Source organism: Ambystoma mexicanum, chromosome 6q (genome assembly GCF_040938575.1).
Source record: "Ambystoma mexicanum isolate Mex_15411 chromosome 6q, UKY_AmexF1_1, whole genome shotgun sequence".
NCBI classification, from domain to species: Eukaryota; Metazoa; Chordata; class Amphibia; order Caudata; family Ambystomatidae; genus Ambystoma; species Ambystoma mexicanum.
This window is the reverse complement of record NC_090937.1, coordinates 567,011,160-567,032,271: the sequence shown is the minus strand read 5'-3', so window position 1 is coordinate 567,032,271 and position 21,112 is coordinate 567,011,160.

The following is a 21,112-nucleotide window of genomic DNA, read 5'->3' as shown; positions in this document are numbered from 1 at the left end:
ATGCACTATCTGAATAAATGGTTATTTTCTTGTCATGGCTCTCTTTTAGTGCCAAAATTATGGCTACTAATTCCGCTGCCTGAGCCGAGTAATTTTGTGGCAGTTGGACACATTTTACTGGGACATACATCCAGTCTTCTGTTAGCCTCACCACTACTGCTCCTGTCCGTCTTACCCCATCACTCTGGTCAATTGTTGAGGACCCATCAATGTACATTATCTCCCCCCTCTAGAGCATTTTCCTCAACCTTTCTTGTGCTTGAGTACATTTCGATGGCCGGTGTGCAATCATGAACGCAGTCACCATCTTCAACCACCTCTGCTATGAACGTCGCTGGGTTTACATTGCTGCATCTTACAATTGTTAATTCTGGTCTGGAAAGTATTATCTCATATCCTGATGCCCTCTGCGTGGTCAATGTGGATTTGGGCTTGTTCAAAATGGCAAATAGTGCATGGTAGGGCACCCCATTGTTATCGATGCTGATTTCTCCACTGCAAATGCTGCGGCAGCGAGGCTCTGTTCACAGGGGAAGTGACCCAACATTACAGGGTCCAAGTGTCCGCTGTAAAAAGCTACTGGTTTGTGTACCATGTCTGTTTTCTGAGTCAGTACTGCCTTCATTACTGCTGAGTCGCAATGTGAATAGATAAAAAATTGGTGTTCATAGTTTGGAGTGGCTAGCACTGGTGCCGTTGAAATGGCGTGTTTTAACTCTTTAAATGCCTCTTTCATTTCTCTTGTCTACCCCAACCTTTTGTCCCCTTTTTGTACTTCTCTGAGGGCCTCGAGTAGGGGTCCTATGTTTGAGCTGTAATCAAAAACCCACGCGCTGCAGTAGTTGCATAGGCCCAGAAACTGCTGTAATTGTCTCACTGTCTGTGGTTGCAGTGTGTTTTTTATCGCTTGTGCTCTTTGTGGTGCAATGTGTTTTCCATTATGTGAGATGAGTTGACCAATATAGAGCACCTGTTCTTGGCAGTACTGTAGCTTTTCCTTGTCTACCTTGTACCCCTTTTCAGCTAACACTGTGATCATTTTAACTGAGTCCTTCCTACACTTCTCTTCTGTGGAGCTGCAAATCATTATGTCATCTACGTATTGCAGCACCATGCTCTCCATTTCAATGTTTCCCAGATCCATTTGGATTACTCTGTTGAAGATGGATGGTGATTCACAATACCCTTGGGGCAGCCTAGTGTGTTTCCATTTGGTATTGCGGTATGTGAAGCTTGTCGGGTCCTGTGAGTCTGGGTGCAGGGGTATTGAGAAAAAAGCATTTTTGAGGTCAATCACAGTGAACCGTGTTGCCTCTGCTGGTATCCCACATAGTATTGTAGCCGGGTCAGCTGCTATAGGGTACTCTGCCTCGACAATGTTGTTCAAAGGCCTGAGGTCCTGGATAAAATGCCAAGATCCTCCTTTTGCTTTGCGTACTGGGTACACAGCAGTGTTGCAAGGTGATTCTGATAGTACTAGTATACCATTTTTTATCAGGGCTGTTATTGTTTCATATATGCCCTCATCTGCCTCTTTTGAAAGCGGTATTGTTTCACTCTGGGTAGCATTGCTCCTTTTTTCAATTTTATTTTTACTCCTCCAATGCTCTTGATGCAGCCAACGTCGTATGGACTGGTGGTCCACAGAGATGCTGGTACTGCTGCCATGTCTTCCTCGTAAAAAATGGCGCTGGTGTAGGGGTAGGTACCTCTAGCGCCATTGCCATTTTCTGTGCCACGTGTTTGTATGTTACCTTAAACCAAATGTTAATGCTCATCCCAAACACCATCTCTGCTTCACCATTGTCATCTGAGAAGAGCTCCTCATCAGACACCTGTGTGAGCCTGCACCCCTCTGCCAGTGCTATAACTGCTCTACATGCCCTCCCCTCCCTGTCTTGGTCATGCACCGGTATGTAGTCTGCAGTTGCCATAATGCTCTCGATGCTTACTGAAATAATTTTCCCCTCTTTTTCACTTGCTGGTGTCTATGGTCTGAATAAGTATGCTGCTGGCCTCCTCCAAATTTCGCCCTCAATTCCAGGCAACCATGCAATCGCCATGTCCGTCCCATATTGGAATACCTCTGCATCTACAGGCTCAGCCCGGGCCACTGTTTTACCACAGTAAGCCTGCAGTATTTGTCGTGCTGTGAGCATGCTAATTCCTGGTGTAGAGCAAATTATGCCTTTCACCATGAAGGAGATCGTCATATTCAATCTGCTCATTATGTCCCTCCCAAGTATGTTAACTGGTGACTGCTTCAAGTACAGAAGTGGGAGAGATATGTCATGGTCTCCGATAGATAAAGAGATTTTATCAGTGAAAGGAACCAACCCTCGATCCCCAGAGAATCCTTGAGTGCTCATGGCTTCTCCTGACATTTTAAAATTACCCTCCCTTATGCAGGACTTGGTGGCCCCTGTGTCAACTAGGAAGGAACATTTTTGTCACCTATCGCCACCTGTATGCGTGGTTCCTCTGCACTATTAGGTGTTACCGATAGGATGGGACACATCAAAGACATCTGTGGACTGTCCTATTGTGGATATAGTGACTGACCGTTTCCTGTGTAAGGGTTGTGACCCAATATCGTCACCTTCCCCAGCTGTGTATGCTGTAGTTGTTCATCAGTGGTTGATACCGCATTGTCCTGTACTTGTGTGAGCTGTTGTACCGGTTGCACTTGTTGGTGTTGTGTTGCTATCGTCTGTTGCTGTGGTGGTGTGTTTGTTTGTAACTGTTGCTGTGGTGGTGGTTGTTGCGGTGGTGCTTGTTGTTGTGGTAGGCATTGTTGTATTCCCTGTTGTTGTTGGAAAACCTGTTGTTCTCCAATATGCCCTTGTTCCCCCCAGGCTGGTTGGGTGGTCTTCATCCTACATGTGCGTGAAATGTGTCCCACCATCCCACAGATCCAACATATTGGTGGTTCTCTGGCCTGCCATGGGAAACTCCCCGTGTTGTCCTGGTACCCTTGCTGTCTGTTAGTGTAGTATTCTCAGAACCCTCCTCTTTGCTGTTGTACAGGTTGGCCATATCCTCTCCCTCTCATCATTCGCCCCTCCCCCTGTAGTTGTTATAGTATCCATTTCCTATTGACCTGTATCCTCCTCCTGCGGGGGCCGCGTATGGTGGGGGTGGTGGCATCTGCTGTGTTATAATCTGGTTTGGCTGCTGTAATTGTGCTGCTTGTTGTTGTGTTGTGCCTGGAGCTGCTACCACTGGCGTTATTAGTGCTCCTTCCATTGTATATTTAGATAGCTTTTTCTGCACCAATTTTGCCTCCTCTATCTTTCTATCCTCTTCCTTTTGTTTCATCTTTTCTTGCCACATCCTGCAGTGATGTATTATAGTTAGTTGTATTTCTGGCCAGGGCTTAGCTTCCATCCCCACTATTTTCTTCAGCTGTCTTTGTACTGGCTACGGAAGCCCTTGTACTAATATGTGGTAAAAAAAATTGCTGGTGTTTTATCCCACTGCTCCCGAGTTTCCAGGTGCCACTTCTCCTGAATCTCCTGGATGTAATCAACAGGATCTTCATTTTCACGCATCTTTCGTGATGTAATGGCTCCTATGTCTGACGTGTCTGGTTAATGAACCCTCAATGCCTGCCAGAGTGCGTGTCTGCAGTTGGCAAATGGTGCTCCATCGTGTGATGTGTCTGTTATTGTAACCCCTGGGAAGCCTGCCTTTTTCCAAATGTCGTCTGCAGCATCCCCCAATATTGAGATTAAGAGTCCCTTCACGTCCCCCACCGCTAGTTTCTGCCCCGCAGTGTGTTTCTCCATCTCATATATCCACTTTCCTGCTCCTCCACTTAATTATGGGAGTCTGCATTTTATGTTATCTTTGTTGACATGTTTCCAGGGGACATATTGTGGTCTGGCCCCTCCCCTTTCCTACAGTGGCATTAAGTTGTAACCTCTCATTTTCCCCAGTGCCCGTGAGGTAATGTCAGTGTATTCATCGGCCCTCATTACGACCCAGGCGGTAAGTTACCACCTGGGTCGTACCCTTACCACCATGGCGTAAACTACGTTTACGTCATGGTGGTTGGCGGATTTACCGCCCCATTCCAAGGTGAGTGGGGCGGTAAATCCCCATTTCCCATTTTACCCTTCCCCATTCCCATTTTTGCCCCATAGGGCATAATGGGAATGGGGAAAGGCGCTAATTACGCCACCGTAAATTACGGTGGCGTAATTAGCACCAAGGTCCCTTTGCGGCATGGGTTTTAACGCCTGCAAAAAGCAGGCGTTAAAATCACCATCCCGCAAAGGGACCTTGGAATCAGGCGTTAAGGGTCGGCGCCGTTTACGGCGCCATAAACCCCTTAATGCCTGAGTCAGAATGAGGGCCATCCTCTTCGTTTGTGTCAGGTAATTCTGTTATCATATCATTATTACAGTGGTTTGTCCTATCTTCTCCTTCATCCTTCCTCCCTCTCCTATTACCCTCTTGTTTCACCGCAGGCGTGTTTGCCCCTTCTTCCTGCCTGCGTCCTGAGAGGTCTCTGAGTCTGCCAACATATGGTGTATGTGAGCAGGTTTGGCGTGGGTGGGTGTGGTGTTTGTGTTACTGTTCATGGCGTTCTCCTTTCTACCTCACTTAGCTGGTCTTCACCCTCCTTATCTTCGTCCCTTTTCCCGCACGACCATGGTGACTCACGGCTGGTGCGTGTTATGTATAGTTTATCTAAACTCTCCCTTCTGCCATCCCCTCCATTTTTCGCCAAACATTCTTTCTCCTCGCTGCAAAATCCATCAACAAATGACAAATCCCACTCTGTACGTTTCCTACCCACCGTCACCGTCCTTAAATCTATTAAGTCCGCTTTCCGGTGCTCTTCTCTTTGACAGTTGCCCCTTTAGTGGAAGTTGTAGCTACCTCCGGGTCCTGGCGTGTGTATGTTCTTACTCCGTGCTCCACTCTCCTATCTCCACTCTCTTCATCCTGTTTCCCCATTATTTCACCACCTATTTCCGCTCTCTTCCTTTTTAATTCTTCCATCACCTCACTACTTACCTTCGCTAATATCCTTTCTTCCTCTTCCTTCCTTTCCCATTTTTTCCTTTCCCTTTTTAATATGCTCTCTATTACTTTACCTTCTTCATTTTTCCTGGCGCTTTCAGATAGTATTTTCTTTTTCCACAGTTCCATTTCCCTTTCCTTCTCTTACTCCCTCGTTTCATGTCTTGTTGCTCCGCACGGGATACACTCTCTGCTATTGCCTCATCCTCTCTGCTTCCCTCTTCCATTCGCTCCTTCATCCTTTCTTGTTCGTCCCTATTCTCCTTTCTCTCCTTCTTCCTTCCCCATGTTTCTTGCTCGAGCTGTCTGATCAGTGCACTTCGCGCTTCCCTCAATCCAGCATTTCTTCCTCTACCGGTGACTGTTGGCCTTTGCTCGTGTTATTCACCTCGGTCCCTGTCTGTGTGTTAGCCATGTCTTCCTTAGTCATCCTCCTTACTGCGTCCTCTTCTTCCCCTGTTACTGTCCCTCAGAGCTTTAGGAGCACCTACGCTGCTATCCATTCGTCTGGTCCTATGTTTGCGATGTGCTCCTCACTTTTCTTCCCTCCTTTCGCGCCTGCCTGCGTGGATCTTGAACCTACCGTACTCGTCACCACCTCCCTCCTCTGGTAGCTATCTGTAGCGGCGTATGGTGGTGGGCTGTATGCGGGTTTTCAGTACCCCTCAGCGGCTGTCAGTTGGTGTCTGGCGGCTTCTCTTAATTCTGTTACTGGGCACAACACACCTTCCTCCTTCTTCATTACCTTCGCTAGATGCATATCTTCTGTCCCTTCCTTTTTCACCTTCTCGTCTGGTATTGCGCCTGATCCTTCTTTCTCCTTCTTGCCCTCTTCTGTGCATGGTGTGGTGCTGCTTGCCGTGCCTATGCCCCCTCCTTCCTCCTTTTCCTCCTTGCCCTCCTTTGTTTCTTTGCTCCCCTTCTCCTCTGTTACTCCTTCCATAGTGAACATCCCCGTTGCTCCTTGCCTGTCTCCCTGGAACATCTTCCATAAGTTTAACATCTCTACATGGCGAGCTAATTTCTTCCCCTTGTACATGTTGTGTATGTATGTCAATAGCGAGTGTTGGGTCCATGGGTAAAGCTGCCGCTAGGCGGCCATGGTGTCAGTATTTTGTTATCTGTTCCTCGTGTCCAATTGATACTATTCTTTATAATTTTCTCCTTGTATGGTGATAGTGTCTTGCAAATATGTTGGAGGGGTGTAGTTAAAGCATTTCCCCACACTCTAGACCCCGACATGTAGGATGAGGCCATGTTACACTTTACTTTTCTCCAATAATAACCTTCTTTACCTGGCCCCGTAAATTGGGGACTTCTGACCGTCTGCTGAAAAGTAATACAATTGCAAATGTACAGTTTTTCCTGTATCATTTGTACCCCTTGATGTCACTGGTACGGCCCCCTACGGCCACGGTGCACAAAGCCCCGTGTGGCTGTGTGCCCTGTGTGACATGCTTTTACAGCCGCCCCACCTTTCCTTCTTTCCAAACCTCTCCCTCCCCTTTTCAACCACCTTGCTTAGCGTGACCGGCATTCTCCGTGCGCAGTCACCTCTCCCCTTCTCGCCCCTCCCTTATCGAGGGTTGCCGGCGTTCTCCGTGCGCGGTCTCCTCACCTCTTCTATGCCACCCTTTCCCCACTTCCTATCCCCTGGCCACCTCTTGATCAACACGAGATGGTCGCGGTGTTCTATAGGAGCCCTACGGGTGACGTCACCAACTTCTTCAAACTACTACCGGTAAGAAACCTTTGTAAGATGAAGGAGCGCGCAATATGTTTTAACTCTTTTGTCCCCCGTAAGCCCCACAGCTGTCCTCTCGCTACAACCAGAGCAAGGTAACCATCAATAAATTCTTATAAACGAACTGCGCACGCTGCGTCGCCTCGCGTGTAATACGCCCCTCACCAGGGGGGCTTAACCAGCCAATTATCTTCCGCACTCGGAAACAATCTAGCTACCTCCTGCGGGGAAACTTCATCTACCTAACAAGCTGCAACACTCAATTAGTAGGGATCCTCATCTACTCATTGATGTAAAACGCCAATTCATAGGAAAGCCACACCCCTTCCCTACAGATGCCCGCGATCTGAAAAAATCAGTGCTTTCTAACAACCACATGTGGTGCCTTTCAGCCCCACCCAATTCACTCTGTGACGCGGTAGAAGACGGCCCTCGTGCCTGTCCTGCCACCACTCACTCATCGATCGTCACTTATTTATCAAATCTTTTACAACACACTGTAAACACCTCCCACCACCCTTTTCACAACTCCTCCCCCCTCCCACACAATACGTTGCTTGTTGGGTGTGTCATACTTACCAAGTTCTCTTGAGGTGGGGCCGCTCAACTGCATGTACCCCTCCAAAGCTGCTTGCCACCTCCCCTCGTCTGGACCATGTCTAGACACTCGCCAACCGCGGGCTGGATACTTCTCAAGCTGGCTCCTGAGGGCCAATAGCCGGATTGTGCTGTCCAGTCTTCTCACAGTTCCGCGTTATTCCTGTAGTCCTCAAAAGAGGGCAACGGCAGAGGGGGCTGCGCTGCCGGGCCACCTTGTAGCAAGAGGCCTTGGGATAATGCTCTCAGGGAAACAGACCACAAACAGATCTCAGCAGTGCCTCCAACTTGTCGGGGTGATTATCCCGGGGACCGGCAGAGCCATCTGCGGACCTCCGGGCTGGGGAGGCCCCAACTCCTCCCGTATCCCAGAAGGAGTATGACACATGCACACAAGGAGCAAGGCAATTACTGCTGTTTATTAGAGTAACGGCAGGGATACGCTTAGTCCGTATGCATCCGGATAAGCTCTCATCCTTAGTGGGGCTCGCAGGCCCTTTTTACAGCAGTATGACGCGCAACTCCACTTCGGATTGGCTCCCGGAGTGGTAGGGTTAGTATATGTCCCCTATGGGGAGAAATGTTAGTGGATGAGGACAGGTCAGGTGGTATACTTTGGCTGTCCCTAACAGTTGCTACTTTGGAATTGTTACAAGGGGACCCTTGGTGATTGGCTAAGAGTAATGGCGTCAGTAACAAGCCCCTTGTATTTTGATTGGTTCTCCTGCGAGCCCCCAAGCCTGGGACTATCTCTGTTCCCAGCCCGCGGTGTACCTGACATTAGCAACAATGTGCAACTATGTGTTAGTGCGGACAATAGACAGGTCTGCTTATGGGTTGGTGAGCAGGTTTTTCCCATCGCTGAAGGTGTCCAGGTTTGCTGCTTCGTTGTTGCAACCTGTGTCCAAGACGTGGGACCCTGGGCGACTTTCTGTCTCGTGAGCTTGACATCTTGCCAGTTCGGCTTGGTCACGTGTGGGGAGACCGTAGATGGAGCAGAATTATGAACATTAGATTTTGTATTCTGTCTCTGAGGGCTTGGCTCTTGCAGGTGTAACCTTGGCGCTGGGCGTGCAGCGTGCTGGTTGCAACATCGTGGCCTTGGCTGTGGGCTCTCGTTAGGGCTCGTTCTGCATGGTCAGTTCTTGCATTTCGCTCTGGGAGGGTTTTCGTTTGCGAGGCTCCAACCTGGGCACTCTTGCTTGCAGCCTACTTCGTGGGTGACGGTACATGATCCTTATTATGGGGATCGCAGGGTGACAAAGCATCATAGGCAGCATTAGATATACATTGTAGCGTCTTCATAGGGATAGGTAGTGAGGAGGCATCAGCAAGCATATACACAAGCTCTTCAGGCGTCTTGCGTTTATGCGGTGCTGTAGAAGGCCTATGTGAAAAATGAGAACTATGCATGTCTTTGGGTGTGACAGTCCGCTACGTCATAGCACTGAGTATGTTCTTCATGTGGGTTGGTGTGTGAGTGACCAGTGTGCATGGCGGCACGTGTGTTCTTGTCTGTTGGCTGTGTCATCATGGCATCACTAACGATGTGGATACTTGTGGCTGTTGTTTTAGTCGAGCTGATCCATTTTGCAGGCGTTGGCTTGAGCATGGTGTGCTGGTGGGCATACCCCTCTTATGTGTATGTTTTTTTGTTTTTAAACCAGGGTATTTTGTCATCTGGCAAGTACGTGAACTCCTCTCGAGGGGGGTGTCTGGGCCGCGATCCCCTAGGCCATAGTCTGGATGAAATTGGGGGGAGGGTGTTATCCCATTCTCCCACTTCACCAGTGAAAGCTGAACCAATTTTTAAAACCTTAGGGCACAAACTGTGCCGTCCGACTCTTGGCCACATAGGAAATGTCAACCTTTGGCAACATTTCCAATACACAGAATTTGCGTCAGTCTGCAGACCTCACATACGCCAACATTTTTTAGAGTTGGTGTACTATCTCAAGAAGCACAATCTGTATTAAAAGCCAGGCACTTCCATGCACTCTATGGCAATAACTCATGTGCTACTGATGTCATGCAACAATTAGCACACACAAATGTCAATTGTATGTCCTTGATGCCAACTCTTGCAAGCTGTTCAATATTTAATGAAACCATGTTAAAAAATAAATGCAACCAATAGTTCAAATTGCCTCCACAGACAAACTGGACGTACATGGTATGACACTACCCATATGTCAACAAGCCACAAAAAGGCTAAACATCTTGGAAAACTCTATCTCTAACAGCTGGTTTGGAGAACATGTTAAAATTATCTTTAAACTGTAGAGTAATGCTCAAACATAACCTTGACGTGGAGCAAGGACCAGTTAATGGAGTTACTTGGTACAGTTGTTGACTTTCAAACATACCCATGTGACAATAACATTCAGTTTGTCAATATTATCTATGACAAACTATCCGTAGTTGAAAGGATAGGATGCTCAACAGCCCGCTTCCTTCTTTTCAAAGACATGTATGTACGCAGAGAACAATTTTCTCTAACTCTAGCATACGCAGTCACCATTCCCAAATCACAAGGTCTTACCCTAGATAAAGCATTGATAAATATTGGTAGCACAGTCTTTTAAGAAGGCATGAGCTATGTAGCACTATCACTCTTACGTACACTTGATGGACTATTTCTAATCCAATTCGATGCAAGTAAAGTAAATGCTGATATTTCTTGCATTCTAGAATACAATACACTGTTTACTCTACACCCTCATCTAAAAACCTATCCTTTTCTGCAAAAAGCAAAACGTTGTAAAAGAAAACTACTTCAGACTAAATCTACGCAGGATCTCACAGCAATTCCTCCAAAGAAAGTATAAGAAGTTAATACTTCATCAAGTACCACAACCAAAGAAGAATCTACTACTCAAAGTAACTCAACTACCTCTTCAAAGAAGCAACGCACACTCCCAACAAATAATTTGGACACAGAACTGTCAGGTCCATTCAAATATAACTGGTGTAAATTGCTACACAAATGTAGCAATAAATAATCTATTCCAATTGTCACAAATTATTGACAACATTCACTTACACGGTACAGACCAATTGTGTTTCCAAATGTTAGTCCTTCATAAAAATGCAACCAACAATCTTGACAAGAGTTACAGTGTTTCTGGAATAAGGTAGGAATTGGAATACTGTGCTGGAATGGTCAAATTCACTATAAACTGACAAGAAGATCCACAAGCATTTCTGATGTACTTGCTACAAGTACTAGCAAACAAAAACATACCTATAAATGAAATCTTACAGATTTCATACATGTGGAAACATACATGCACTCTTTGCAGCCATGTAGTACAAGAGGAAGTTCCTAATGAACGCTTCATGTATGTATCCATACCTAACTGTGAATCCATTCCATTTCTTTTTATTTTTTATTTATTTATTTGTTTTTTTTTCAAACCTTTCAAACCTTTAAAAAATCTACAGAGCTTTCAGGACATGTAACAACCCACATCTCTTAGAGTCTTATTACATATTTTTGGCCCACCGCATACAACATTGAGTCAGTAATTAAACCGTCTTGCCCGTCTGATCAGCCAAAGTAGCATGTAAACGATCCTTTACCGCCTGAAGAAAGGAGACCAAAGCATACAGCACAGGTCTGTTTGACCCATCAAACAGAGCTTTCCACCAGTCGTCTCGGGTTAGAAACTGAAAGTTCTTTGTAACAGTGCCGAAGATGCTGTTTCTTTCTTGCTCTAATCCAGAACATACCATCGTCAGATGTTTGAGCGTTTCATTTGAGGTTTTACAGAAGCGACACGTAAGGTCTGAGTCAGGTGACTGGGATCAAAAACAGAGTCGCTCTTTGGTCGGCAGGACATTAAGCCTAAACTGCAAGTATAAGGATCTCAGCCACTGGTCCGGGAAACAAGACAGGTATGCCGGAACGCAGCCATAAGCTCTCGCCTCTTCAGGGGCTTCTTGCATTGTCCTTGATGTGGCTCTTAAATTGCAGGTATTGCTCCAGTCGGTTCTCCACAGCTTTAGTTTGGTGGCATCGGGATTTTCAAGCAGCATTTGCATCGTGATGTCATATGAGGTAAGAACCTCGTGGCATAATTCGTTCCATTGGTACAGGATAGTGGGAGCTTTCTCGGTCTCTGGATTATGAAGAATTGCAATTTGGGGCGTCGGATTCGTTAGTTTGGATTTCCTGAAAAGATTTAAGAGATTCCAGGCATGGAGATGTACCCAAGCTCATATCGTACGCAGGCCGTAGAGGTACCCTTGGCAAGGTGTAGAACTTTGGACCTGAAGATATTTTCAAGCGAGTTCCATACTTCATTTCCGCATCCAAAAGCATTTTCGCCGGCGTAGATCAGTGAGGGAACCACCTTCTGTTGAAAAAAGTTTATCGATGGTTTCAAGGAAATTTTCCAAATTTTTTATTGATTAGGGATGCCTGGCATGCCATTTGTCGACATTTTCTCTTTACTGCTTCCACCCATTGTGCGTCGTTTCTGCTCGCACTTATTCGCATTCCTAGATAGCTGGTGTTTAGCACACGCCCAATAGGTTCTTTGTCCAAGTACCATTTGAATTTCTGCCTGTTAGTGTTCAAGCCTTGCAATTTTTCAATGACGATAATTTCACATTTCCCCTTGTTGATAATCAGGCCGTTCTCTGTTAGATATTTTTCCACGGCAGTGAGTTTACGTTGTAGACATATAGGTGTTGAGTCTAGCAGAATAATATCGTCCGCGTAAACTAGATAATCAACATGAGAACCATGAATTTTGGGTGGAAACGTGTGTAGACCGTTAAATACGTCTTTGATATCTGATATAAACAAGTTGAATATGCTTGCTGCTAAAGGGCAGCCTTGTTTGACACCTCTAGAGGTGTCAATTGGAGCTGATAGATTGCCCTTTTGATCCAATCGGACTCTGATTGAGGTGTTTGTGTGGAGTTCACGAATGGCAGCCAACAGGCTAGGAGGACAGTTCCATTTGGTCATTTTTTCCCATAATAGATCTCTGTTTATGCTGTCAAACGCCTGTGATAGGTCTACCAGCACAAGATAGATCTTAGAGTTTGATCGAAGGGCTTCCATCTTCAGTAGATTTAGCAAAAGGAGATTAACGCAGCAGCCCACACCCTTGACAAAACCTGTCTGTCTCGGATCCACCAGATTGCAGTTGGTGGACCACTCCAGAAGTTGTTGTTGGAGAAGGGTGGCATACACCTTTCCCAGCACATCAAGTAGTGCAATTGGTCTATAGTTCTTAGGGTTTCTGCGGTCTCCTTTTTTAAAGATTGGTATAATCACAGCGGATTTCCATGAGTTGGGGGTCTTGCAGCACTTAATAATCCTGTTGAACAACATCTCACAAAAGGCTGCCCATTCTTATGGCTGATGCTTGATCGTAAAGTTCGTTAGCCCATCTGGGCCAGGTGCTCTGGAGTCATGCACGTTCTTAATGACTCTCAAGATGTCCTCGTAATCAAATGCAAGATCCCAGTGTGTTAAGTTTGGAGATTCCCATTCATTAGTGTGATTGCCCTTGGAAAAAAGATCAGCGTAGAAGGCTATCCACTCGGACTCAAGGACCAGATTGGCCTGTAGGGCATGTTGTGGGGCAAGATTATCGTTTATAAGTCTCCAATAATCAGCTGAATTGGAACTCTCCATTTTTGACAGCATAAGCTCTGCGTCGTTTTGCAGCATGATGGCCTTATGAGACTTGAGCCAGTTGTTATTACCCTGTTTAAACTTTCGTGCTTGAGTGCTGTCATCTATGGGAAGTTGATTTCGTGCAGTTCACAGCTGCCAGCGAACAAGGCGTTTTCTTTGTTGAACCTCAAGGTCAAATTTGTGTTTAGGTGTAAATTGGGTGGTTCTTAGTTTATTCCTCTGTTCTCGATATTGCGTCAGAAGATGATCATACTCCAGAGTTTCGGAGGATTGAAAACCCGTCAAAATGTGGCCCACCTCACTGGAGTCGAGGTTTAAACGAATCCGGCCTGTTCCCATTCTAACTGAAAAAGCCCATAGATCCTGGAGGGGTTGTGCATTTGAGGCACATTTTAGAACCACCATGTCATGATCGCTATGGTTCATTTTTGTGACTACGAGACTATTGGTTCTCGTGTGGATCTTTCCGGAAACCAGAATGTATTCAAGTGTAGAACTTTGTTCCCCTCTTCTCCAGGTAGGAACCGCCGGGATGTCCCCCGGGGTTTGGCCGTTAAGAATTGTCAGCTCACGTAGCTCCATTTCCAGGCACCACTGTGTTGTCAATTGATGTTCCAGGTTATTGACTCTCTTCTTGTTACCAGGTAAGTTTAAATGGCAAATACAGTCGATGTTAAGATCACTGCAGATAATCAGGTCATGTTGAAGACCCGATTCCATGAGATCGTCAAGCGCCGTTGTAACTTCATCAATGAAGAATTTAGCTTTGGTTGCTCCATGGTTCCAATAGAGGTTAATGATGCAAAGATTGGGAACCAAGTCAGCGATTGCCCCTACAAAACCAACCGTTACCACCTGGATAAAGGGCGAGATGTTGGCAGAGTTCAGGATCCTGAGACCTGAGTCAATCCTGACTGCCACCAGGAGACCAGCCATAGGTCTACCCTTAATCTGTTTGATGGCTGGGTTATGGGTAATTTCAAAGCCCTCCATGATTGGTCTTTCACACAACCACGTCTCCTGTAGACAAATGAGATCCAATTCAGCAGTCCAAGCAGTGTTAAACAGGTGACTAAAGCCCCTGGTGTTCCAAGATCCTAGTGTGTATTTTTTACATAGATTGGAGGCCTGGCGTTAGCATGACCGTTTGTTGTTTAAAGTTTCGGCAACCCAGGACCAGTCGTTTCCGTTTGCTCTTTTCGACGAGCGATGTTCAATCGAATCTGCTTTAGAGGGTACTGGATTTGTTCCTTGAATTGTTATTTTTATGCTGTTGTTGCTGGTTAGCTGAAAAGGTGTTTTCAAGTTAGTAGATGCGGGGCAATGTGGGTTTGCGAAAGCTGTTGATTTGGCAAATTCACTCGTCCCCGACATGTACAATTGGTTAATTTCACCAGCGTCTGCCATGTTATGCGCTTCTTTGGTCGCACTAGTTGAGTCACGAGATGGTGCTAGGGAGATGTCGAAACCCAACGACAATAGCACCGGACCGGCTTAAAGAAGTGCGTCAACTATAAGTTTAGACTGAACATGTAGTATAACTGCATCATTTTTGGTGTCATTGAAAAATTCCACAATTTTTAAGTCTCCAGATTCAATTGCTCTGAGGCTTGGTACAAGATGACATAGCCACAAGACGTTGTGACGATTCATAATTAAATCATCTGCAGAGTCAATACGTTCCAAGAGTACTTGATGGAACAGTGGTGCATTTTTTACGTGATTTACCTTGTTGGAGTTGTTTGGTGTATTTTTTCTGGTTGTGGATCTTATTTATAAGCTCCCATTTGTTTTGGGCTGCAAAGACGTGATCGCTATGGGGTCCCTTGTATGTTTGTTTGTGGAGACCGACATGGCAGACCCAGACAGCGGCAGTTTTCCACAACAGTCAGGCGCTGTAGGAGTCCCGGACTCTTCAAGTTGGCAGGCCAATTTGTTTGGTAAGGTTGACGTCTTACAGCGTTTTTCGTCCAACGTCATGAACATCTTCTTTTGGGAATCCGAGCCATCTACTACGGCTGTTGTGGGCTGACTGACATCGCACATTCTTACAACTCTATTAGGTTGCTGAGATGGTACACATGTATGGATCTGGTTTGAACAAGGGGGTTTTACAACAGAGGCAACGTTGGCATCCAGTTGTGGGCAGGCTAGTGCTGGGGGAACAAAGACATTGCCAACAGACTCGGCTGTGTTGGTAGGGCCGCCGTGCAGGGGATTTGTTTCATCTACCCCGCCTAGGTCCTCAACCCCTGCATCTTCATATACTGACATGTTCAGCAAGTCTTCAGGTATATCTCCTAAGATAGTTTTTGGTCCGGTAGACTGATCCAACTCGATGACAACTTCGTTAGTCTCGAGTTCTGACTCTCCGCTTGTATCTTTCGTGATTGTTCTGTTAACGGTTACATCAACTTTTTTTAGATTTCTTAGGAATTTCCTAGAGTCATTGCCTCGTTTCATTTTTTTCAAAGGCAGGTTTTTAGATTTTTTTGTCCTGTTGCCTCTGCAATTTTTTGCTCTGGTTCCAGTTGTTGGAGCGTTCTTAGAGGACTTGAATATGTCAAAGACTTCTGAGGCAGCGACATTCAACCAAGTCTAGGCTTTTATTTAGATCAGATGAAGAAGCCGTTTGGGGATCTAAGAGAGCTAGATTTCCTGAGGCTTGGCTTTCCAAGGATATCATGGAAATATGGGCGGTTTCTTTTCTCCGTTCCAGCCAGGATTTGAGTTTCCTCTGATGTTTGGGCTCCTGATTTACTGACAACTTTGTCAGTCGCCGAGGTAAGCGGATCTTGAATGCAATTAGAAGAGTCTTTTTCAGTTGTGGCCGGCAGAACGTCGTTGTTTCTGTTTATGTTTGCAATGGCCGCTGAAGGCAAGGCACGTGAGGCCTCGGGCAAGCAGTTTGGGGAGCCAGGTGACAGAACTTTTAAGTCACAAGCGACCCTATTTCCTCTAGCGTCCCGGACACCATTTCGGGGGCTAGTTTCTGGCTTTTGTTGAAAAAGGTTTATCGCTTGTTTCGCCACTTCTGCCAATAATTTCCTGTCCAAATTGGCATTTTTGTTGCAGTCCATTAGAGACCTCATCGCCAGCTCAGCCTTGTTATTTGTGTTCAGCACTGCATCCATATGGGGCATATGCATGTTTTCAAGAGCCACAACCTTTGAATTCATGCCGGAGACTACAGCTATCAGATCTTTTAGGCTCTCATTTAAATGCTCATACATTTTGAGAAAAGGCGCCAATGACAGCGTCATTGAGGACAAAATAGTAGTCTAAAGATCTTTCATGTCTGGGATTTGGCGCGCATTAACATTGGCCTCTGTTACATGTCCCGTTTTGCGCTTTGTGCCCAAAGGGAGGCGTCTGATTTTTGGAAAAGGGCGCTCCATTAGAGATTAATCCGAAGATGAAGAGTCAGACGTGGAAACAGGGCGCACGTGATCGACAGAGAGCCCTGCCTCATCCTGGTATGATGCATTCAGTGAACAGTTTTGCGGTTGATTTGAAACATCCACGCCTGTTTTAGGGATCTTCCTCTGTGAGCATTGAACGCTCGGTGATATACTCGAGCAAACTCTTCTTCTTTTCCCCAAGTCATTTTTGTAAGAACTCAGCTATTGGCCTTGACTTTCCAGCGCATTTGGATTCATGCTGGCCAGGGATTCAAGTGTGTCCACTGTTGATTCCGAAGCTCTCATCAAAGTATCCTTTGTTGTCGAGTTATTAAGTCTGCCTTTGTTAATCTGTTTAAGATCTGTTAGCAGCTTATTGACAACATCCAAAGAGTTTCGGCGGTTGTTGTTGCCTTTGTCTTCCAATTTTTTTGATGTTTCCCATGTTGCTCTTGCAGAAAAAGGACAGTTAAACATCTCTAAGCAAGGTTCAAGACCAGGCTCAGCAACGTCCTTGTATGTAAAAACAGCACTATAAGTGTCTGCAGCATGAGACGTGTTAGGATCCATCACAGGCGAAGGTACCAATTTGTTGTACGCACTATAGAATCTCGGTCGAGGCGACCCGCTACTTATTTCTTGATGTGGTATAGTGTGTGTTGTATCCAGAACATGTGTGCCCGCATTGGGCACTTGGTCCCCAGTGACCAGACAAGTGAACACTGGTGTCAGACCATTTGCAGGTGACCGCTCTGGTCACTTAATAAAGTACAGGCAGGAGGCTGGTTGGAGCCGTGACCTGCCGCCATATTCGTATTGCTTTCACGGGCTTCGTTTTGGGTGGCGATCTCGCTCAACGAGCAGGCAGACATGACATCACGCGTAGCACATCTTTCGGAACTTTCAGAAGAGGGTATTTGGGCAGGCAGAACGAAAGCAGAGGCTGTTGTAGTTCGCAAAACAGGTAAGTCCAATACGAGATCTTGACTCGAGCCCCCTGCCGCGCCCCCCGTCATCACAATACAATCAGAAATTACGGAGACTAATGTCGATGGTGTAGACACACATACACTTACTTTGGTGTTATTCGTTGGTGTCGATTTTGATGTCTGCTGCGTCAGCTTCAAGCAGGATCAGCCGAGACCGGTGCCAGAGCTGGGGCGGGCTTACGTGACTCCCCGGGGGCCGCCTGCCGGGGAGCCTCAGGAGACTCCGCCGAGAGCCAGGAACGTTCTGATTCAGGGCATGGTGAGTCCCGCGTCCGCTTCCTTTGGGCACGGGTCTTCATCGATACACTTGATGCACACGCTGTCTTTCCTTTGGCTGCAGCCGCAACAGTTACACGCATCGTGCACTCGGTGGCGGCAAGCCGCGGTAAGCTGGATTGGGAGGGGGAGGTGTCCAGAGAGGAGTCCAGGATTCCACGGACTTCCTCGGACTCCTCAGACTCTGCCAGACTCTGCGCCCACTCCGCGGGGAGATACAGTTTATGAAGGCACTCCAGTAGCAGCAAGGCACTCCCACAATGAACACAGTAGAGTTACTGGCAACTCCTCAGACTCTGCCAGACACCGCGCCCGCTCCGCGGGGAGATAGTTTATGAAGGCACTCCAGTAGCAGCAAGGCACTCCCACAATGAACACAGTAGAGTTACTGGCAACTCCTCAGACTCTGCCAGACTCCGCGCCCGCTCCGCGGGGAGATACAGTTTATGAAGGCACTCCAGTTGCAGCAAGGCACTCCCACAATGAACACAGTAGAGTTACTGGCAACTCCTCAGACCATTCCATTTCAGCAACTTGTACAAAATGCAAACCATAGCAGATTATGTACTACCTGCAATTCGGATAATCGTTCCACCTTACAAATACAGACACATAGTTAATATGTAAAAGTAATGCTTTTACAATATAATGCAGATGGTACAAAAAACAACTGCAAGCTGACTGGATTCACACATGGTCAAGTATCACTTGGTAAGAAAACCTTCACAACTATAGGTATAATCTACCACACAGGAGCCACAACCAATGCAGGTCACTACACTGCATAAATAAAAAAAGAATTGTGAATGGTTCAAATGTAATGATATTACCATTACTCTTAAACAGAGATTTCCAGCAAATCTTGTAAACACTACTTAATATTCCTAAAACCAACATTTAGTAACTAATCTGTGAATAAACTTAAACAAAACTTGAACTTCAAAATGATGACCAGTTAGAAAACGCCAACAGGTACCTAACTGCCCCAAGATTCTGCAACTTGCAAACATATAAATGAATACCATTAAAATGAAACAAGAAATAAACAGTTAGAATACGCCAACATGTATCTAACTGCCCCAAAAATCTGCAACATACAAACAGATAGATGAATACCACTACAATGAAAAAAGAAATAAACAAATAAAATACACCAACTGCTATCTAATTGCAACATAACTACCACCACTTTTAAATCAAAAACCATACACATGTGAAATTCCTCCTACTGAACTCAATGAAAGAAATGTATTGTACCACAACGTACAAAGTTTTTTTTTTTTTATCCAGCATGGATTTTTGTCACACACACCCAATGATTTAATCAACAAACACATGAACTGAACACAATGCACAGTACACTAGTTTGAACTATAGTACTTCTAAAGTAGTAACTATGATTACAAATGACATTGAGGAACTAAACATTCAAAAAGTACTATATTTGTAGACATACTTCAAATATGTTCTTACAATAATTCACTTGGGGTTCACTCACAGCATATGAAACATATACATAGGGGAAAACACAGACTTGGAAGACAGAAATGCTTTCTATGTATGAAGATGTTCAGTAAGGTTATCAACACTTTCTCATAGGTCTGCTGTTTTTTTATTACTGTATTTTCCCTAGATATGCTCATATTTGAATACATTGTACTCACACTACTTTCCTTAGGGTTCAGTCACATTATGTGACAGTTATACACAGGGAAGTAGTAGCTTTGAAACAGAACAAAAATGTCTGTGCATGAAGATAATCAGTTAGGTTATGAAAATTGTCTGGTAATACTGCTGTTTTTTTGTTTACTTCATTTTCCCTGTATATGCTCATATTTGTATGTGTTGTTTTCTGTTTCTGTTTTGTTTGCAATAATGCAATTATGTGGTAAGTAGGTTTTATTAGCTACTTATTAAATGTGTCACAGTATGCAAAACTCTAATAAAATAGCATTTATCATTTTACTATTCAACATGGAAAGATTATTAATATTGCACCTCCATCATGTATGCTGCACACAATGCCTATGTTTCTACATGATTAGCTTAGAATACTTGAAAGAACTTCATAATGGAATGCTATGTGTATCAATGCATTGCTTGTTGCACTAGGTACCTCATGATATTTATTCCAATGATCCTTGACACTTTTTTATCAACATTACAATAAGCATCCCTTGTACAAAATTTTCATGAAAAGTAAATGTACATGTGATGTCATCAGTGATTAGCCGTGTACGGTGGTGGCGCGAGTTATGGTTGCTTAGCTTACCATAACTTGCACATTTCTGGGGTTTTTCGGCTTTACTTGGAACCATAAAGTCCCTTTAACAACGTTTTTTCACTGAATTTCATAGGTTTGTATTGGCGCAACTTAACCATAACGTCCCTTTAACAAGGTTTCTTTTACTGAATATATATATATATATATATATATATATATATATATATATATACATATATATATATATATATATATATATGTGTTATAACATATATATACTTTAAAAAAATGAAGAAAGTGACTTTGTTAGGTAGATTTCTTAGGTAATCTTCTGTTTTCTGAAAATACAAAATACATAATGTTGTTAAGCTTGCCATGCAATGCATGACTGGTTTTAAATACTTTGGATATGTGCTGCAAGGAAATCATGTTTTGCAACACATAAAATATGTTGTTGTTGAAGATAAATTCTGAGTCAGGTGGTACTGCAGTATGAAAGTCTCTCATAGTTTTCAGATAAAACAGATCATTTATAAAATTGTTTTATTCTTTTTTTTTGTACTGTATCTTGGTAATTGAGTTGTTTTAAATGATGGATGTGTGCACTGCCATATGCAGTAAGATATGCAGCAGTCACCATGTACTCATTAGTAGTTTAAAAACTGTGTTCAAACACTGGGATAGGTAGTGCAGGCCATGATGTTTTGCAGCACATAAAAAGGTTTATAGTTGAAGTCACATTATAAGCAAGGTGGCATATTATATTGTAGTATCAAGGTCTTTTATAATTGTGAGAAAAGGCAGGTTATTTCTTGAAATGTCTCATTATTTTTTGTACTGTAGTTTGGTGACTAAGCTGGTTGGAATTGTGTCATTGTGCACTGCCATATGGAACTGGGTATGTAGCAGTGACAATGTAAGGAGTACTACTTGTAAAAGCAATGCTAGAACATTCGGATGGGTGCTGCTGGCAAACATGTTTTGCAGCACATAAAAGGTTTGTAGTTGAAGTCACATTATTAGCTAGATGAATGATATATTGTACCATGCAGTTTTAAAAGCAGTGATAGAAATGTATGACACGCTGGTTGAATTTTATTTCTAGATTTAAGCAGGTGCTGTTTTGCAGTTATATTTTTTAAATTGGAACATATTAATTATGCATACAGTAAACAGGTATACTTGTCCTATATT